Source organism: Phyllobates terribilis, unplaced genomic scaffold (assembly GCF_046119375.1).
Source record: "Phyllobates terribilis strain yellow unplaced genomic scaffold, ASM4611937v1 Scaffold_268__1_contigs__length_2594270, whole genome shotgun sequence".
Lineage (NCBI taxonomy): Eukaryota > Metazoa > Chordata > Amphibia > Anura > Dendrobatidae > Phyllobates > Phyllobates terribilis.
This window is the reverse complement of record NW_027363028.1, coordinates 79509-97015: the sequence shown is the minus strand read 5'-3', so window position 1 is coordinate 97015 and position 17507 is coordinate 79509.

Sequence of the window (17507 nt, the reverse complement as noted above, 5' to 3'; positions counted from 1 at the left end):
CAGGTGTGTGTGGGCAGGTGTGTATGTGTGTGGGCAGGTGTGTGTGTGTGTGTCTGTGTGGGCAGGTGTGTGTGTATATGTGTGTGTGTGTGTGGGCAGGTTAGAAAGTCTTGCCCTGTTGAACACTACACCTGACTTGAGGCCACCACCTCTTGGTTGTCCAATGTTCTTGCTTCTCTAGGGCTCTTCTCAGATATTCATTATACCAGCTCCCCAGAATACCAAAGTTAGGGTGGGTGACCGCGAGCCCTGGTGGTGGTCATAACTGCGGCCACCCAGGGGCAATACTCCATAACAACAATCCCCTGAGGTGGTGTAGGATGTAAGGACCTATTCACACTGCATTCAGCGCTGCATTCAGGTCTTTACACAAGGCTTACAACTGAATCCCTGAAATTCAGGATTGTGCTGTCTGAAATGAGACATCTGAAAGCAGAGAAAATGGAGCCTAAAGATTCATTCTTTAGCCTCGGTTTGCCTTTGTTCAAATCAATGGCTATGTCAAGGCACATCTGAATGCCATTTTTCAGGGATTTAGATAGAAGCCTGGAAAGAGGAGATGAATGCATTGCAAAATTCAGTGTGAATAGGCCCTTATATCTGGAGTCTTGATATTGATGCCACAAGCATTTTACTTGTTTTTAACTTAAAAAAAAATACACACACACAAATTACACACACACACACACACACATTATACACACACACACACACACACACTATACATACACACACACACACACTATACATACACACACACACTATACATACACACACATTATACATACACACACACTATACATACACACACAAATGTGTGTGTGTGTGGGCAGGTGTGTGTGTGATGTCTGTCTGTTTGTGTGTGTGTGTGTGTGTGGGCAGATGTCATTGTGTGATGTCTGTTTGTATGTATTTTTGTGTTTCAAATGTGTTTATGCATGTCTGTATATGTTTGTGTGTGTGTATGACTGCATGCGGCCTCCTGCTGAGTATAGTTGGCGCCGTGCGGCCTCCTGATGTCTCTGGGTGGGCTCCGTGCGGCCTCCTGCTGTGTATAGATGGCTACGTGCGGCTCCCCGCTGTGTATAGATGGCTACGTGCGGCCCCCCTCTGAGTATAGATGTCGCCGTGCGGCCTCCTGCTGTGTATAGATGGCTACGTGCGGTCTCCCGCTGAGTATAGATGGCGCTGTGCGGCCTCCTGCTGTCTCTGGGGGAGCGCCGTGCGGCATCTATACTCAGCAGGAGGCCGCACGTAGCCATCTATACACGTATACTCAGCAGGAGGCCGCACGTAGCCATCTATACGGTGCCATCTATACACAGCGGGAGGCCGCACGGCGCCATCTATACACAGCGGCAGTCTCAGTGCTTTGCAAGAGCAGTCAATAAATTCTGCTTGACTAATTCTGAGCACCATAAAGTCTGGTTCGCTTCTAACCTGCTGTCTTCATTTTCAGCTTGCTGAATTCTAACTCATTTACTGTCATTCGAGACGATGCCTTTGCTGGTCTCTTTCACCTTGAATACCTGTAAGTGCTCCACTTAATGTCATATTTTTGATTCTGTTCTTCTTCATCTTTTGGCATGTGCAATTGTATGAGCAAGTATTCATATGAATTTATGACCTACTTAAACCTTTGAGGACCTTAAATTTTATTCAATCAAATTTTTTTCCAGTTTAAAACTATGGGACATATACAGTGCCTACAAGTAGTATTCAACCCCCTGCAGATTTAGCTGGTTTGATAAGATGCAAATTAATCAGAGCCTTCAAACTGGAAACGAAATGAGGTTTTATGAACAGAAGCATAAATCTTACAAACCAAAAAGTTATGTTGCTCAGTTGAATTTTATTAAATTTTAAACATAAAAGTGTGGGTCAATTATTATACAACCCCTATGTTTAATATTTTGTGGAATAACCCTTGTTTGCAATTACAGCTAATAATCGTCTTTTATAAGACCTGATCAGGCCGGCACAGGTCTGTGGAGTTATCTTGGCCCACTCCTCCATGCAGATCTTCTCCAAGTTATCTAGGTTTTTTGGGTGTCTCATGTGGACTTTATTCTTGAGCTCCTTCCACAAGTTTTCAATTGGGTTAAGGTCAGGAGACTGACTAGGCCACTCCAACACCTTGACTTTTTCCCTATTGAACCAGGCCTTGGTTTTCTTGGCTGTGTGCTTTGGGTCGTTGTCTTGTTGGAAGATGAAATTACGACCCATCTTAAGATCCTTGATGGAGAAGCGGAGGTTCTTGGCCAAAATCTCCAGGTAGGCCGTGCTATCCATCTTCCCATGGATGCGGACCAGATGGCCAGGCCCCTTGGCAGAGAAACAGCCCCACAGCATGATGCTGCCACCACCATGCTTGACTGTAGGGATGGTATTCTTGGGGTCGTATGCAGTGCCATCCAGTCTTCAAACGTCACGTGTGTGGTTGGCACCAAAGATCTCGATCTTGGTCTCATCAGACCATAGAACCTTGAACCAGTCTGTCTCAGAGTCCTCCAAGTGATCATGAGCAAACTGTAGACGAGCCTTGACATGACGCATTGAAAGTAAAGGTACCTTACGGGCTCGTCTGGAACGGAGACCATTGCGGTGGAGTACGTTACTTATGGTATTGACTGAAACCAATGTCCCCACTGCCATGAGATCTTCCCGGAGCTCCTTCCTTGTTGTCCTTGGGTTAGCCTTGACTCTTCGGACAAGCCTGGCCTCGGCACGGGAGGACACTTTCAAAGGCTGTCCTGGCCGTGGAAGGCTAACAGTAGTTCCATAAGCCTTCCACTTACGGATGATGCTCCCAACAGTGGAGACAGGTAGGCCCAACTCCTTGGAAAGGGTTTTGTACCCCTTGCCAGCCTTGTGACCCTCCACGATCTTGTCTCTGATGGCCTTGGAATGCTCCTTTGTCTTTCCCATGTTGACCATGTCTGAGTGCTGTTCACAAGTTTGGGGAGGGTCTTAAATAGTCAGAAAAGGCTGGCAAAAGAGATCTTTAATCCACACATGTGAAGCTCATTATTCTTGGTGCCTGAACTACTTCTTAATACTTTAGGGGGACCAAACAGAATTCTTGTGGTTTGAGGGGTTGAATAATAAATGACACTCTGAATTAACTTTTTACGTTTTAAAAAAAAACAAAAAACAAAAACAAAATTTGCTGCAGTGCATTTCCCACTTCCAGGCTGATCTACAGTACAAATGTCACAATGCCAAGTTAATTCCGCATGTGTCATCCAGCTAAATCTGCAGGGGGTTGAATACTACTTGTAGGCACTGTATGTGCCTTGGTCCTCAAAGGGTTTTTAAAGGGGCTGCAAACATAAATACGAAAAAAATAATTCAATTAGTGCTTTTTGTGTTCATTTAATTTTTATTTGAAGTCCATTTTTTTATATACCTTGAAATTAAGCCCTACCCCATGGAATGAAGCCCTACCTACATGACATCTGAGAGCTACATGGATCCCGCTTGTGAGGTGCCTGTCCGTCACTACTATTCAGTTTTAGGGTCCACTCACTAAGCCATATATTCTCTCATGCAAGAGAATAGGGCCAATTATGCTAATGACACTGGGCTCAAACTCTGTCAGAGCTTCAACTGAGTGTGGTCCGATTCTCTCGCAGCACAGATATGGAGAAGATGGTGAACTTAATTTCTCCATCTTCTCCATAGTCTCTGTGAGTGTTCATCGGACTGCACTTGGATGACATCCGATTGCAGTCCAATGTTTTACGTGCACCCATAGACTTGTATGGGTGCACATGGTCCGAATATCGAATGAGATTATTTTCTCATGCCAATAATCGCACTGTCCCATAGTATAACACAGAGCCGAGTCCTATCTGATAAAACATCACATAGCATTCGGCCGTGTTATACGACAGTGTGAGCGAGCTCTTCGAGTCAAGGAATATTTACATGCAGATGATGATATTACTCTCCAAGTGTATATTTTTTTAGGCGAGTTCATAGTAAATGCTTTGCATTTTTGACATGTGATCAACTAAAGAACAAGAAAGATTTAGGACCTCCCCTATAGAGAAACGGAAAATAGTTTGGAGGACTTGCATGTCCTTTTTTATTTATTATGAGAAAATCATAAAAGATCCCGTTTTTTAACCATGCTGTGACTTTCTGCTGAGGGAGAGGGAGAGAGCTGCCCTATTCAGAGTCTGTAATAAGACCTGCTGACAAAAGTGTTGAAGATACAGTCTAATGTGAATTAACAATGAAAAAAAGTTAATTTAACAAATGGCTTGTATTTTTTTTAATACAAACTTTTTTGTCTTTACAGCTCCTTTAAAGGGAATCTGTCATCAGGTTTTTGCCACCTAATCTGAGAGCAGCATAATGTAGGGTTAGAGGCACTGATTCCAGTAATGTGTCACTTACTGGGCTGCTTAGTGTTGTTTTGATAAAATCATTGATTTGTCAGAAGGTAATTATCACTAGATGACTAGTAAGTTCTGTAGGACCCCACCCCCATCACTGATCAGTAGATTTCTGTGTACACTGAGCATGGGCAGAAAGCTGCCAATCAGTGGTGTGGGTGGGGCTATACAGAGCGCAGCATTCAGAGAGCTGCTAGATCTGCAGCAGATAAAACGGTGATTTTCTCAAAATGACAACAAGCAGCTGAAAAAGTGACACATCGCTGGAATCTGGGTATCTGCCCCAATATTGTGCTGCTCTCAGATGAGGCAGCACAATTAATATTATGCCAAATTAATTTCCCGTGAACTATCACATGATCTATCACAGGGGATCATGTGACATGTCACGTGATAAATCAGGTGTGTGGAGGGGGCCCGCGCCTTCTAAACTGCCCGGGGCCCTTGCTACTCTTAATCCACCCCTGCCTATATCCCCGGAGCGGCCTGGCTGCCCCAGTATGCCGGCGAGTCGCATACCTTGGGCGACTTTAAAGAAAGGCTGTATAGACTGTTCAAAGTTTATCCCCTGACTGAAGAACAGAAAGTAAGCATACTGATAGGGCAGTTAACTGGTGCGGCCCAGCGGGAGGTAAAGTCTTGGACAGCTGAGGAGAAAAGGACTGTAAGGGGGGTTCTGACCCGTCTACGGGACACCTTTGATACCCGTACCTCAGCAGAAATCAAAATGCGGCTCTATGGATGTAAGCAGCGAGCTCAAGATAGCATCCGAGATTATGCCCTAAATTTACAGGAAGCCATGGAGGCAATTAAGCAAGCTGACCCTGGCAGCGTGCAGGATACAGATAAACTATTGACTGACCAGTTCATAGAAGGTCTGCTGTCCAGCGCCCACAGAACCCAGCTGCGCCTCATGGCCCTACAGAACCCCGATTTGACTTTTGCACAGTTCAAAGATAGGGCCATCCGGGTGCTCCGAGAACCTGCACCGGGAGGCGCTGTAGCTTCCCGGCGCCCTGCCATCCCTTACCACCAGGGGGCGGCGCCCTATCCCGCAGACCTTGTGGGGGCCGATGCGCAGGCCCTAAATCCATCCCCGCCTGCAAACCTGCACCATCAGGTCCAAGAACTAACAAAGAGTGTTGCTGCATTGACCAGGACCGTACAGTCGTTACAGATGGACCCGTCAGGACCAATCAAGCTGGCTTCCAGTCCGGAGGATGTCCCGTGGCGTCGACGGAGGAGGATCCCGTCATTCAGAGGGAGGCCAGCCGATCATTACACTGAGGATGGACAGCCGATTTGCCGCCGTTGCAGCCAGCCGGGACACGTAGCCAGGTACTGTACTTTAAATGGGTCCGACCTGGGGCAAAGGGCCAACCCCCAGGCATAAGGTCATCAGGCCCATCTAATTGGCGTGATAAGTACGTAGGGGGACGCCCGGTTTTACCCATAGTGCTGGACGGTATCCCCATGAGTGCACTGCTGGACACCGGGTCCCAAGTGACTACCATCCCCTATGTACTTTTCAAGCAGTACTGGAGTGACACTGATATAACTCGTTATCCAGACGATGACTTGAGCATCATCGCCAGCAATGGTCAACCCGTGCCGCAGGTGGGGTTCAGAGAGATGACCATTAAGATTGGTAAAGTTGAACTGCCGGCACAGGGAGTGATCATTGTGGACATTGACCGTCGAGAAAGTCACCCTAAAATAACCTTGGGTACTAATGTGATTGAAAATTGTCTTTCAGAAGTAATTGTAATTTTGCAGCAGGTGGCGATGAATGCGAGCTCCAGCCAAAAGAGGGTCCTTCAGAAGGAGATAAGAGCCCTGATGAGATGGCAACAGGTAGAACTGTCTGGTGGTGAGATCGGTAGCGTGAGGATGAGCGACCTGTTCCCCATTGCCATGCCCCCCAAAAGTGAAATGATCTGGTGTCGGACTGCAATCGGGTTAAGAGGCAGAGACTACCAAGCCATGGTAGAACCCGTGTACTCAGACAGCAGGCCCACCATTTTGACAGCCCGGGGGGTGTCGATGTCCGCCATGGAAGGGTGCCCGTCCGGATCTTAAACATTGGGGAAAGGGAAGTACACTTGCCCCGGTACGCTACACTAGCCAAATTGTATACTGTTGAACACAATGCTGTCAGGGCCATGGAACCCTTGCCTCCATCTCCCCAGGCGGAGGGTAATGGTTCCCAGAAACCCAAGGAGGACTGGTACCAGAAACTCCACGTGGGTGCTGACTCCACTCCCTTGCACCAAAAACAAGGAGTCTACCGGGTGGTTCAAGAGTACGAGAGAATCTTTAGAAAGCACCCGCTAGACTTCGGCAGAGTGAAAGGGGTAGAACACCACATCCCCACGGGGAGCCACCCACCAATAAAAGAAAGATACAGACCTGTACCACCCCGCACACTATCAGAACGCAAAGGGCATGCTGAGAGAAATGAAGGAAGCCGGGGTCATTAGAGACAGTTGTAGCCCCTGGGCAGCCCCCTTGGTTCTGGTAAAAAAGAAAGACTGTACTATGAGAATGTGCGTGGACTATAGAGAAGTCAATCGTATCACCCATAAAGACGCATACCCGTTGCCTAGAATAGAGGAGTCTTTGGTCGCACTAGAATCAGCTAATTTCTTCTCTACTTTGGACCTTACTAGTGGGTACTGGCAGGTTCCTGTGGCAGAGGCTGATAAGGAGAAGACCGCCTTCACCACCCCGATGGGATTAAGTGAATTCAACTATATGCCGTTCGGGCTCTGCAACGCACCCGGGACCTTCCAGAGGCTGATGGAATGCTGTCTAGGGCACCGAAACTTTGAGACCGTCCTACTTTACCTGGACGACGTGATTGTCTATTCGAAGACTTACGAGGACCATCTAAAGCACCTGGCTGAGGTGTTCGAGGCCCTGGCAGGCTTTGGCATGAAAGTGAAACCCTCCAAGTGCCGTCTGTTAAAGCCGAAGGTACAGTACCTGCTACACGTGGTGAGTGCAGAAGGAGTAGCCCCCGACCCTGACAAAATCACGGCAATAAAGAACTGGCCAAGCCACTCTAACATAAAATAAGTGAGGCAGTTCCTCGGATTGGTAGGCTACTACCGAAGGTTCATCCCCAGGTTCACCAAGATGGCAGCCCCTATGCAGGACCTCCTTATAGGACAGTCTAAGACCAGAAGCCAAAAGCCACCCTTCAAGTGGGAGAAGCCGGAAGAGGAGTACTTCTGCCAGCTGAAGATGGCCCTCACGGGGGATGAGATCCTGGCCTGCCCTGATTATGGCCAGCCTTTTATCCTCCACACAATCGCCAGTAATGTGGGGCTGGGAGCCGTACTGTCACAGAACCAACAGGGCAGAGAAAGGGTGATCGCGTACGCCAGCCGGAAGCTGAGGCCCACCGAGAGAAACCCGGAGAATTACAGCTCCTTTAAGCTGGAGTCCTTGGCAGTGGTGTGGGCCATAACAGAACGTTTCAAGCATTACCTGGCCTCTGTGAAGTTCACTGTGTACACGGACAACAATCCGTAGACACATCTGGACAATGCGAGACTTGGTGCCCTAGAGCAGCGGTGGATGGCCCGGCTAGCAAACTATGACTTCACCATCAAGTACCGGGCAGGCTGAGCCAATGCCAATGCAGATGCCCTATCGAGAATGCCCCACTTGCCCGATGAGGAAGAAGATCCAGACGAGTTGGAGGAAATAGAGCTCCCTGCATTCCACCGGTACGGGGCCACTCAGTACTCCCACCGTGTAAGAGACAAAGACTTGACCACTGTCATGTTCAATCCCTTACCTCACCACGGCTGGGCTGAAATGCAAGATAGTGACCCTGCAATTCGCCTGGTGAAAGACCTGTTGACCCAGGCAGACGCTAGCCCTGGCTCGGACGCTCCAGAGGAAGCCAAGCAGTTATGGAAGGAGAAAAGCAGGCTATTCCTCTACGAAGGTAAGCTGTGCAGAAGGCTTGTCAACCACCGGACGCACGAGCTGACCTGGCAGGTAGTGGTCCCGAGACGAGATGCAGCAATGGTCCTGGAGGCCTACCATGACAGAGCGGGACACTTCGGGTGGAAGAAACTGGAGTTCCTACTGAGAGAGCGGTTCTACTGGGTCGGAATGAGAGGGGCCATAGAGAAGTGGTGCAGGGACTGCGGCCCATGTAACCTCAGAAGGAAGGACGGTACCAGCCAGAAGACGCCCTTGATGCCCATCGTCACCAGGCAGCCTCTTGAGCTGGTAGCTCTGGACCATGTGAAACTGGCTCCAAGCCGGTCGGGCTACGTCTATGCCCTGACAATAGTGGACCACTATTCCCGGTTCCTGGTGGTGGTTTCTGTTAAAGACTTGACAGCCCAAACAGCGGCCAGAGCCTTCCAACAACACTTCTGCCGTCCACACGGGTATCCGGAACAGGTCTTGACAGATCAAGGTCCAGAGTTTTAGGCTGAAATCTTCCAGGAGTTCTGCAACCTCTACGGCTGTAAGAAGATTCGGACAACGTCTTACCACCCACAAACCAACGGGCTATGTGAGAAAATGAATAATATCGTCATTGATCTCCTCAAAACGTTGCCCCTGGAAGAACGCCGCCTGTGGCCGGAGAAGCTGCCAGACCTGATAGACTTATACAACCATATCCCGGAGAATGCTACAAATTGCACCCCGGCTTACCTGATGAGGGCAAGACCAGGTAAGCTGCCGATAGACATGGAGATGGGAGTCCTGACCCCCGAGGACACCTCCCCAGACGCGGACTGGGATACGGAACGGCGGCTACAGTACAAGAAGGTACAGGAGAGTGTGGAGAGGAGTCTGGCTCAAGCGAGAGAAAAGCAAGAGAGGCTCTTCAACCAACACGCCCCTGCTGGTCCCCTGGAACCTGGTGAGCAGGTCCTGAAGCGGAAGAGAAGGCTTCACAAGCTAGATGACCAGTGGGAGAGCGACCCGTACACAGTACTGCAGTCAAACCACAACAACCCCGAAGGTATGTGTAATTACCAAGGATGGAGGAGAAACCACTAGCACCGTCTCCAGAGACCACCTAAAAAGGTGCCCCAAGCAACTACAGAGTGCAGGAGAAGATCAAGATGACCTTGAACCCGCAGAAGACAAGAAAGAAATGATCAGCACAGTTCTTGGAGAGTTCCTCCGGTCCTGGACTCGGATAAATGATGCAATAGTGGTACCCGTCCTACACTTCCTTCAACCAACCCAGCAGGAACCTACAGGAGAGCAGGAGGAATCAGAAGACCAAGCAGCCCTAGAGGCAGAAGAACCCATGCCAGCAGCCCAGGAGAGTCAACCCTCTGCTGACAGTGAGCCTGCCATACCTGCGGTAAGCCAAAGGACCCGCAGATAGCTGCCTGTACTGCCTGTAAACCCAGCTAGTAGCTGTACCCTGAATGCTAGTGGGGAAAGTCAGGTTAGACCACCACCAGACAGTGGGTTACGCAGGTCAACCCAGAGCACTAGGGGGCAAATACCAGCTCGCTGGAAGATCTAAATGCTGTATATTGTAAATGTTTTATGTTTGTTGCCTGGTTGATAATTATGCTTTTCCAGTCTTTCTAGTTCATGGACTAACAGGTTATGGACGCTGAATAACCGGAACTGTCTTGTAGATAGTTGCACTTGGTGCCCTCTTTCGAAGATGGCCACGGAAGAAAAGTCTGTCCGATGTGGCCTCCTTGTGGCCCAAAGTAGAGAGCTCAGCCTTGTCGCCACGCCCAAGGCCAGGAACTTGGGGTTTATGGAAACAGGTCCCCACACCGTGGAAAACTTCACCTTGTTGGGTGACATGGACACCCGGTCACGGAAGCGCCGTGACCTCAAGGACAAAATATACTTGCATATATGTTATGTTGTCATTTATACCCTGTATTTGTGTTTCCTGTTTAGTCCGGAGTACTAAATTTTAATAGGGGAGAATGTGTCACCCCAGGCCTGGATGCCACAAACAATAATCTGTGTCTGAGAGCAGGAGGGAGGTCCCCTGGTTAGGGACAATTAGCATACAGCACCTCCTGTCCCAGGCCAGCAGGGGGAGCTGGCTGCCCCTATAAAAGCTGGAACTGTGGGCAGGGTTAGAGAGAACTGGAAGACCTAGCTTAGGAGTGAGACTAGTCCCAGAGAAGGAGGGACAGTTCAGCTGTAGCTGAGGAGTCCGTGAGGCAGAGGAGACACTGCAAGCCAGGGACAGAGGTGACGAGAGCCGGTCCTGGAAGAGAACCAATCTACCGGGCATTGGGGTCCGGGGCTGTCAGGGTTACAAGCCCAGCAGCAGAGAACCAACCTGCGAGGGATTTCAGGTCCCTTGGCCTAAGAAGCCTGGAGGCTCCGCCACACAGAGGGACCAGTACAGCGAGGAGCAAGCAACAGGTACCCAAGGCCCTAGTCGCATGCCATACAGGCGAGAAGTACACGGCCAGCTCAGGGACGTGGGCTATTACACCACGAAAAGGGGGATAGTCAGAAAGAGCATAGAGAGAACGGTAGGCCTACACACTCACCCTGACCAGTGGGGCTCGCCCGAATGCTCTCAGACACCCAGGCCCATTCCTAACCGGTACTGTTGGGTCATTAATAATATCTACAATAAAGACCCTGAACTGTTTGAAGCGGACTCTGAACTCTTACTATTGCGGCCTGCACTATCACCCCCAACATCCACCTACACTGCCCTGAGGCTACACTCTTCCCGTGGGGAGTTATCCTACACCTGTGCTGCACACCAACACCAGCCTCAGCAGTCTGCCTCGCAGCGGCGGTTATCCCTGACCGCAATCCACGGGTGGCGTAGTCGGACATTCAAAACACTGATAAATAGACTGCCACCATTTGGTCTGACCACCCTGAGCCACGGGATCGGGTTGCCACTACTACCCCCATCAGCACCGTACACTAGAAGGCCCGGTTCTGTGTACCCCACGGCCCAGGGGGCGAGTCATGTGCATCAAATTATACATACACATATGGGGCAGTGGGGCTTCATACTATATACAGGTGCTTCTCACAAAATTAGAATATCATCAAAAGTTAGTTTATTTCAGTTCTTCAATGCAAAAAGTGAAACTCCTATATTATATAGAGTCATTACACACAGAGGGATCTATTATATAGAGTCATTACACACAGAGGGATCTATTATATAGAGTCATTACACACAGAGGGATCTATTATATAGAGTCATTACACACAGAGGGATCTATTATATAGAGTCATTACACACAGAGTGATCTATTATATAGAGTCATTACACAGGGATCTATTATATAGAGTCATTACACACAGAGGGATCTATTATATAGAGTCATTACACACAGAGGGATCTATTATATAGAGTCATTACACACAGAGGGATCTATTATATAGAGTCATTACACACAGAGTGATCTATTATATAGAGTCATTACACAGGGATCTATTATATAGAGTCATTACACACAGAGGGATCTATGATATAGAGTCATTACACACAGAGGGATCTATTATATAGAGTCATTACACACAGAGGGATCTATTATATAGAGTCATTACACACAGAGGGATCTATGATATAGAGTCATTACACACAGAGGGATCTATTATATAGAGTCATTACACACAGAGGGATCTATTATATAGAGTCATTACACACAGGTATCTATTATATAGAGTCATTACACACAGAGGGATCTATTATATAGAGTCATTACACACAGAGGGATCTATTATATAGAGTCATTACACACAGAGGGATCTATTATATAGAGTCATTACACACAGAGGGATCTATTATATAGAGTCATTACACACAGAGGGATCTATTATATAGAGTCATTACACACAGAGGCATCTATTTTAAGTGTTTATTTCTGTTAATGTTGATGATTATGGCTTACAGCCAATGAAAACACAAACGTCATTATCTCAGTAAATTAGAATACTTCATAACAACAGCTTGAAAAATGTTTTTAAAATCCGAAAAGTTGGCCTACTGAAATGTATGTTTAGTAAATGCCCTCAATACTTGGTCAGGGCTCCTTGTGCATCAATTACTGCATCAATGCGGCAATGTGGCATGGAGGGATCAGCCTGTGGCACAGCTGAGGTGTTATGGAAGCCCAGGTGGCTTTGATAGCAGCCTTCAGCTCATCTGTATTGTGGGGTCTGGGGTCTCATCTTCCTCTTGACAATACCCCATAGATTCTCTATAATAGATTCTCTATGGGGTTAAGGTCAGGCAAGTTTGCTGCCAATCAAGCACAGTGATACTGTTGTGTGTAAACCAGGTATTGGTACTTTTGGCAGTGTGGACAGGGGCCAAGTCCTGCTGGAGAATGACATTTCCATCTCCATAAAGCTTGTGGGCAGAGGGAAGCATGAAGTGCTGTAAAATGTCCTGGTAGATGGCTGCGCTGACTTTGGTCTTGATAAAACACAGTGGACCTACACCAGCAGATGACATGGCCCCCCAAACCATCACTGATTGTGGATACTTCACACTAGACCTCCAGCAGCTTGGATTGTGGCCTCTCCACTCTTCCTCCAGACTCTGGGACCTTGATTTCCAAATGAAATGCAAAATTTACTTTTCATCTGAACACAACACCTTGGGCCACTGAGCATCAGTCCAGGTCTTTTTCTCTTTGGCCCAGGTAAGACGCTTCTGGCATTGTCTATTGGTCATGAGGGGCTTGACACAAGCAATGCGACACTTGTAGCCCATGTCCTGGATACGTCTGTGTGTGGTGGCTCTTGAAGCAATGACTCCAGCATCAGTCCACTCCTTGTGAATCTCCCCCAAATTTTTGAATGGCCTTTTCTTAGCAATCCTTTCAAGGCTGCGGTTATCCCAGTTGCTTGTGCACCTTTTTCTACCACACTTTTTCCTTCCACGTCCATTAATATGCTCGGATACAGCACTCTGTGAACAGCTGCTTCTTTAGCAATGACCTTTTGTGGCTTACCCTCCTTGAGGAGTGTGTCAATGACTGCCTTCTGGACATCTGTCAAGTCAGCAGTCTTGCCCATGATTGTGGAGCCTACTGAAACTGACTACGGGACCTTTTTAAATGCTTAGGAAGCCTTTGCAGGTGTTTCTTGTTAATTCTAATTTACTGAGATAATGACTTTTGTGTTTTCATTGGCTGTAAGCCATAATCATCAACATTAGCAGAAATAAACACTTAAAACAGATCACTCTGTTTGTAATGACTCTGTATAATATATGAGTTTCACTTTTTGGATTGAAGAACTGAAATAAATTCACTTTTTGATGATATTCTAATTTTCTGAGAAGCACCTGTATGTAGTAGTGCGGCAATTATACTATATACAGTCAGAAGTATAAGTACTTGATACACTGACAATTTCGAAAGTTTTTCCACCTACAAAGAATGAAGAGGTCTGTTTTGTTCTACTTAACTGCTGCAACTTGGACCTTTAACAGGATTTATATTTGACCTATGAGAAAGCATACTATGTGTATCTGGCAGATTAACTCAGGCATGTTTATGATAAACTGAATACATGGATTGGAGTCCTATTTGTATACAGAATATTGACTATTAATGCTGGCAGAGTAAGTCTTAGGCTATATTCACACTAGGTGTGTTTTTTCTGCAGCAAAACATAATCTCTTGGCAGGAAAGAAGTAGCGTCAAAAACACAGGTTTTGGTGTGTTTTTTTGCAGTGGTTCTTGGTGCATTTTTGGTGCGTTTTTCAGGATCCCAAAGTTCAGCTTTGCTTCCACCATAGACACATGAAAACAGGTCACCATTGCAAGACATATGTTCATGAAAAAGTACACATTACAAATGTAACAGGGGGGGGGGGGGGGGGTGAATTGGTCTGGAATGGTTTATCTAAGACCCTGGCAGTGCATTGAATTTGTAGGACACTATTTACTTTCACATTATGGTTTGCCATTGAGTTGCTCAGGCATTGTTCATTTTCACACCTCCCTGGGCCACACGTGTTGTTCAATCTCACACCTAGCTCAACCAATGTTTACTTTGTAGGCATCACTAATTTAATTAAACTGTAATAATCCAAGCTGCTATCTCAGGTGACCAAGACAAGATGGTTTAAACTTGGGAAAATCACAAAAGTAAATGTGTGTCACATACTTGCTTTTTTCACTAAAAACGCAGCAAAATTTTCACACTAGGCTTTTTTTCAGCATTTTTTTCCACCACCCTTTTTTTAATGGGTGAAAAACGCTGAAACAAGTGACATACTCTATTGCAAAAAGCCATGGAAAGCACAAAATACTGAGGACAAATAAGCAAGCTTTGTGCATGAGATTTCGGAAATCTCATAGACTTTGTTGGTACTGTAAAACGCAGCTGAAAATTTGCATAAAAAAGCCCGCTAAAAAAACGTCTAGTGTGAATATAGCCTTGTATAACAGTTCGCCAATGAGTTAGGATATATGACCACGATGCAGAAATGCTGCAGATTTTTCCTAAGCGTTTCTGCATCTCCCTGGGTTGTCAAGCGCTTTGCCAAGTGATTTTAGCATCACTTGGAAAAGTGCTTGACAACTTGGTCACACTATATAATTCCATGCAACCGGCATGGATTTATATAGTGTGACCAAGTTACAATGCTGCAAATGCAGCATCAATAATAAAAAAAAAGAATAATAATGGTGAAAAATAAAAAAAAAACATTATACTCATCTTCCGATGGTCCTCGATCTCCTTCTCCGGTGCGTCCGGTGTCTTCGGCGGATCACGGTGCTGTAAAAGGACCTTCCATGACATCATTTAGTCATGTGACAGGTCACGCGACCGCCGATGTCAGCGGTCGCGTGACCTGTCACATGACTAAATGGCGTCATGGAAGGTCCTTTTACCACCGCGAGCAGCCGAAGAGCCAGCAGCACCGCCGGGAGCAGACAGGGGCCATCAGAAGGTAAGTATATGTTTATTTTTTATTTTAATTCTATTTTAACTACAGATACTATGGTACCCGGGTCTGGAGGAGAGTCTCTTCATCTCCAGACCCGGGTACCATCCACGCATTGAGTCGCATAATATCCACATGTGTATGTGTAGTCATGCGGATGTTATGCGTTCCAATGCTAGTCAATGGCGGCTAAATCGCAGCGACTCTGCAAAATTAAAGGACGTGCTGCGGATTTTTCCGCAATGATAATCCGCAGCGGAAATCTCCGCGGCATGTGCACAGCACATGCGGATTATCATTGGGGACCATTGCAGACCTATCACCAAGCGTTTTTTAAGTTTTTCCGCGGCGGAAGTTACGCTGCAGAAACGCCTAAAAAACGCATAGTGGGCACACAGCCTTAAAACTTCTATGGTGAAGAAAAACACGTGAGATAATAAATACGAAATATACAATATTTCCCATAATATGACTGAGGATATCTTTAGGGTGTATTCACTGTTTTTTCTTCTGCAGCAAAAATGCTGTGTTTTACAGTACCATCTTAGTGAATGACATTTCTGAAATCTCATTCACATGCTGTTTTTTTTGGCATTTTTTTTAAATCTGCAGCTTGTCAAGTCTTTCAGAGGTTTTGCAGCATTTTTCACCCATTCAAATGAATGGAAAAAAAAACACAGGTAAAAACACCTGAATTTTAAGCAGCGTTTTTCCTGCCTCCTTTGATTTTTGAGGTAGAAAAAAAATACTGCCAAAATCCAACTTGTGAACACACCTTTATCCTGGTTGTGTTCTAATTGGATATAAAATAGAACGGCCATGATAACATGGGTAGTTAATTGTATGGTGTTTTCACTTTATATATTACCAGGCCGCATTCTATTTGCGCAGAGATGCTCCGTGAAGATTCTATCACAAGATTCCGTGATGACATCACAGGTGATGGTGACATCACTGCTCACAGTCGCTATATATACTATGCACATAGGCTCACTCGTGCCTTTCTTGGCTCTATAGTGACTGATAGCACTTGCAGTTTTTCACTATGGCTGGAATTGTTTTGGACATTCCTCAGGTAAAAGCACTATTGTTGATCCTTATGATCAATCGTCCTAACAGTGTGCTTCTACCACCCGATGGCGTCCTCAGCTTCACTCACCGGCTGGTGATGGAGCTAGTAAAGGATTGCCTGACCAAACACCGACAACGTCGTCTAACGTCAGACTATCTGACGGATTTACTTCAGAACATCAGGACATTACTACACCAGGTAAGTGCACAGAACATCTCAATATTAATAGATAATAATGGAGGGATAGAAGCTTTTTCTTCTAATATATCGTATTTTGCAGACCATAAGACGCACCAAAAATTTTTGGGAGGTAAATACGAAAAACATTTATTATAATAAAATGGGGGTCTGTCTTATAGTCCGAATTTTCGGTTGCTTACTGAGGGGGGTGGTGGCAGTGGAGCGAGGTCACAGGAGGCAGAGTCGCTGCTGCAGGAAGTCGGCAGTAGGAGTGGGGCGCTGCTGCGGGCCCCAAGCTGGGAGGAGCGGGGTGTCCAGAAGGTGCGAGGCTGCGGGCCCTGGGCTTCAAGGAAATGTTAGCGGTAATTCAGGAGGGGAGGCCCTGCTCTGCTTATTGATTTCTCTGCAGTGGGCTTCAAGAAGTAGGCTGCTGGAGATGGCCAATACGCAGATTGAGATCTCAGCTCGTCATTGAGCCGAGATCTAAATCTGCACATGCACTGCCTCGAGCGGCCATTTGCCTGAAGCCCACCGCCAGAAAATCAATGGGCAGAGCGGGGACTCCCCTCCTAAATCACCGCTAACATTTCCTTGAAGCCCAGGGCCCGCAGCCTCGCACCTCCTGGATACTCCGCTCCTTCCAGCTCGGGGCCCGCAGCAGCGCCCCACTTCTACTGCCGGCTTCCTACAGCAGTGACCCTACCTCCTGTGACCTCACTCCACCACAGCCACCCCCCTGGTAAGCTACATTCAGACAATTATTATTATTAATAATCTGTCTGATATGCTGGGGTGGAGAGTTCCAGAGTAGGGGGGATACACGGGAGAAATCTTGTATGCGATTGTGGGAAGAGGAGATAAGAGGGGAGTAGAGAAGAAGATCTTGTTAGGATCAGAGGTTGCGTGCAGGTAAGTACCGGGAGACTAGGTCACAGATATATGGAGG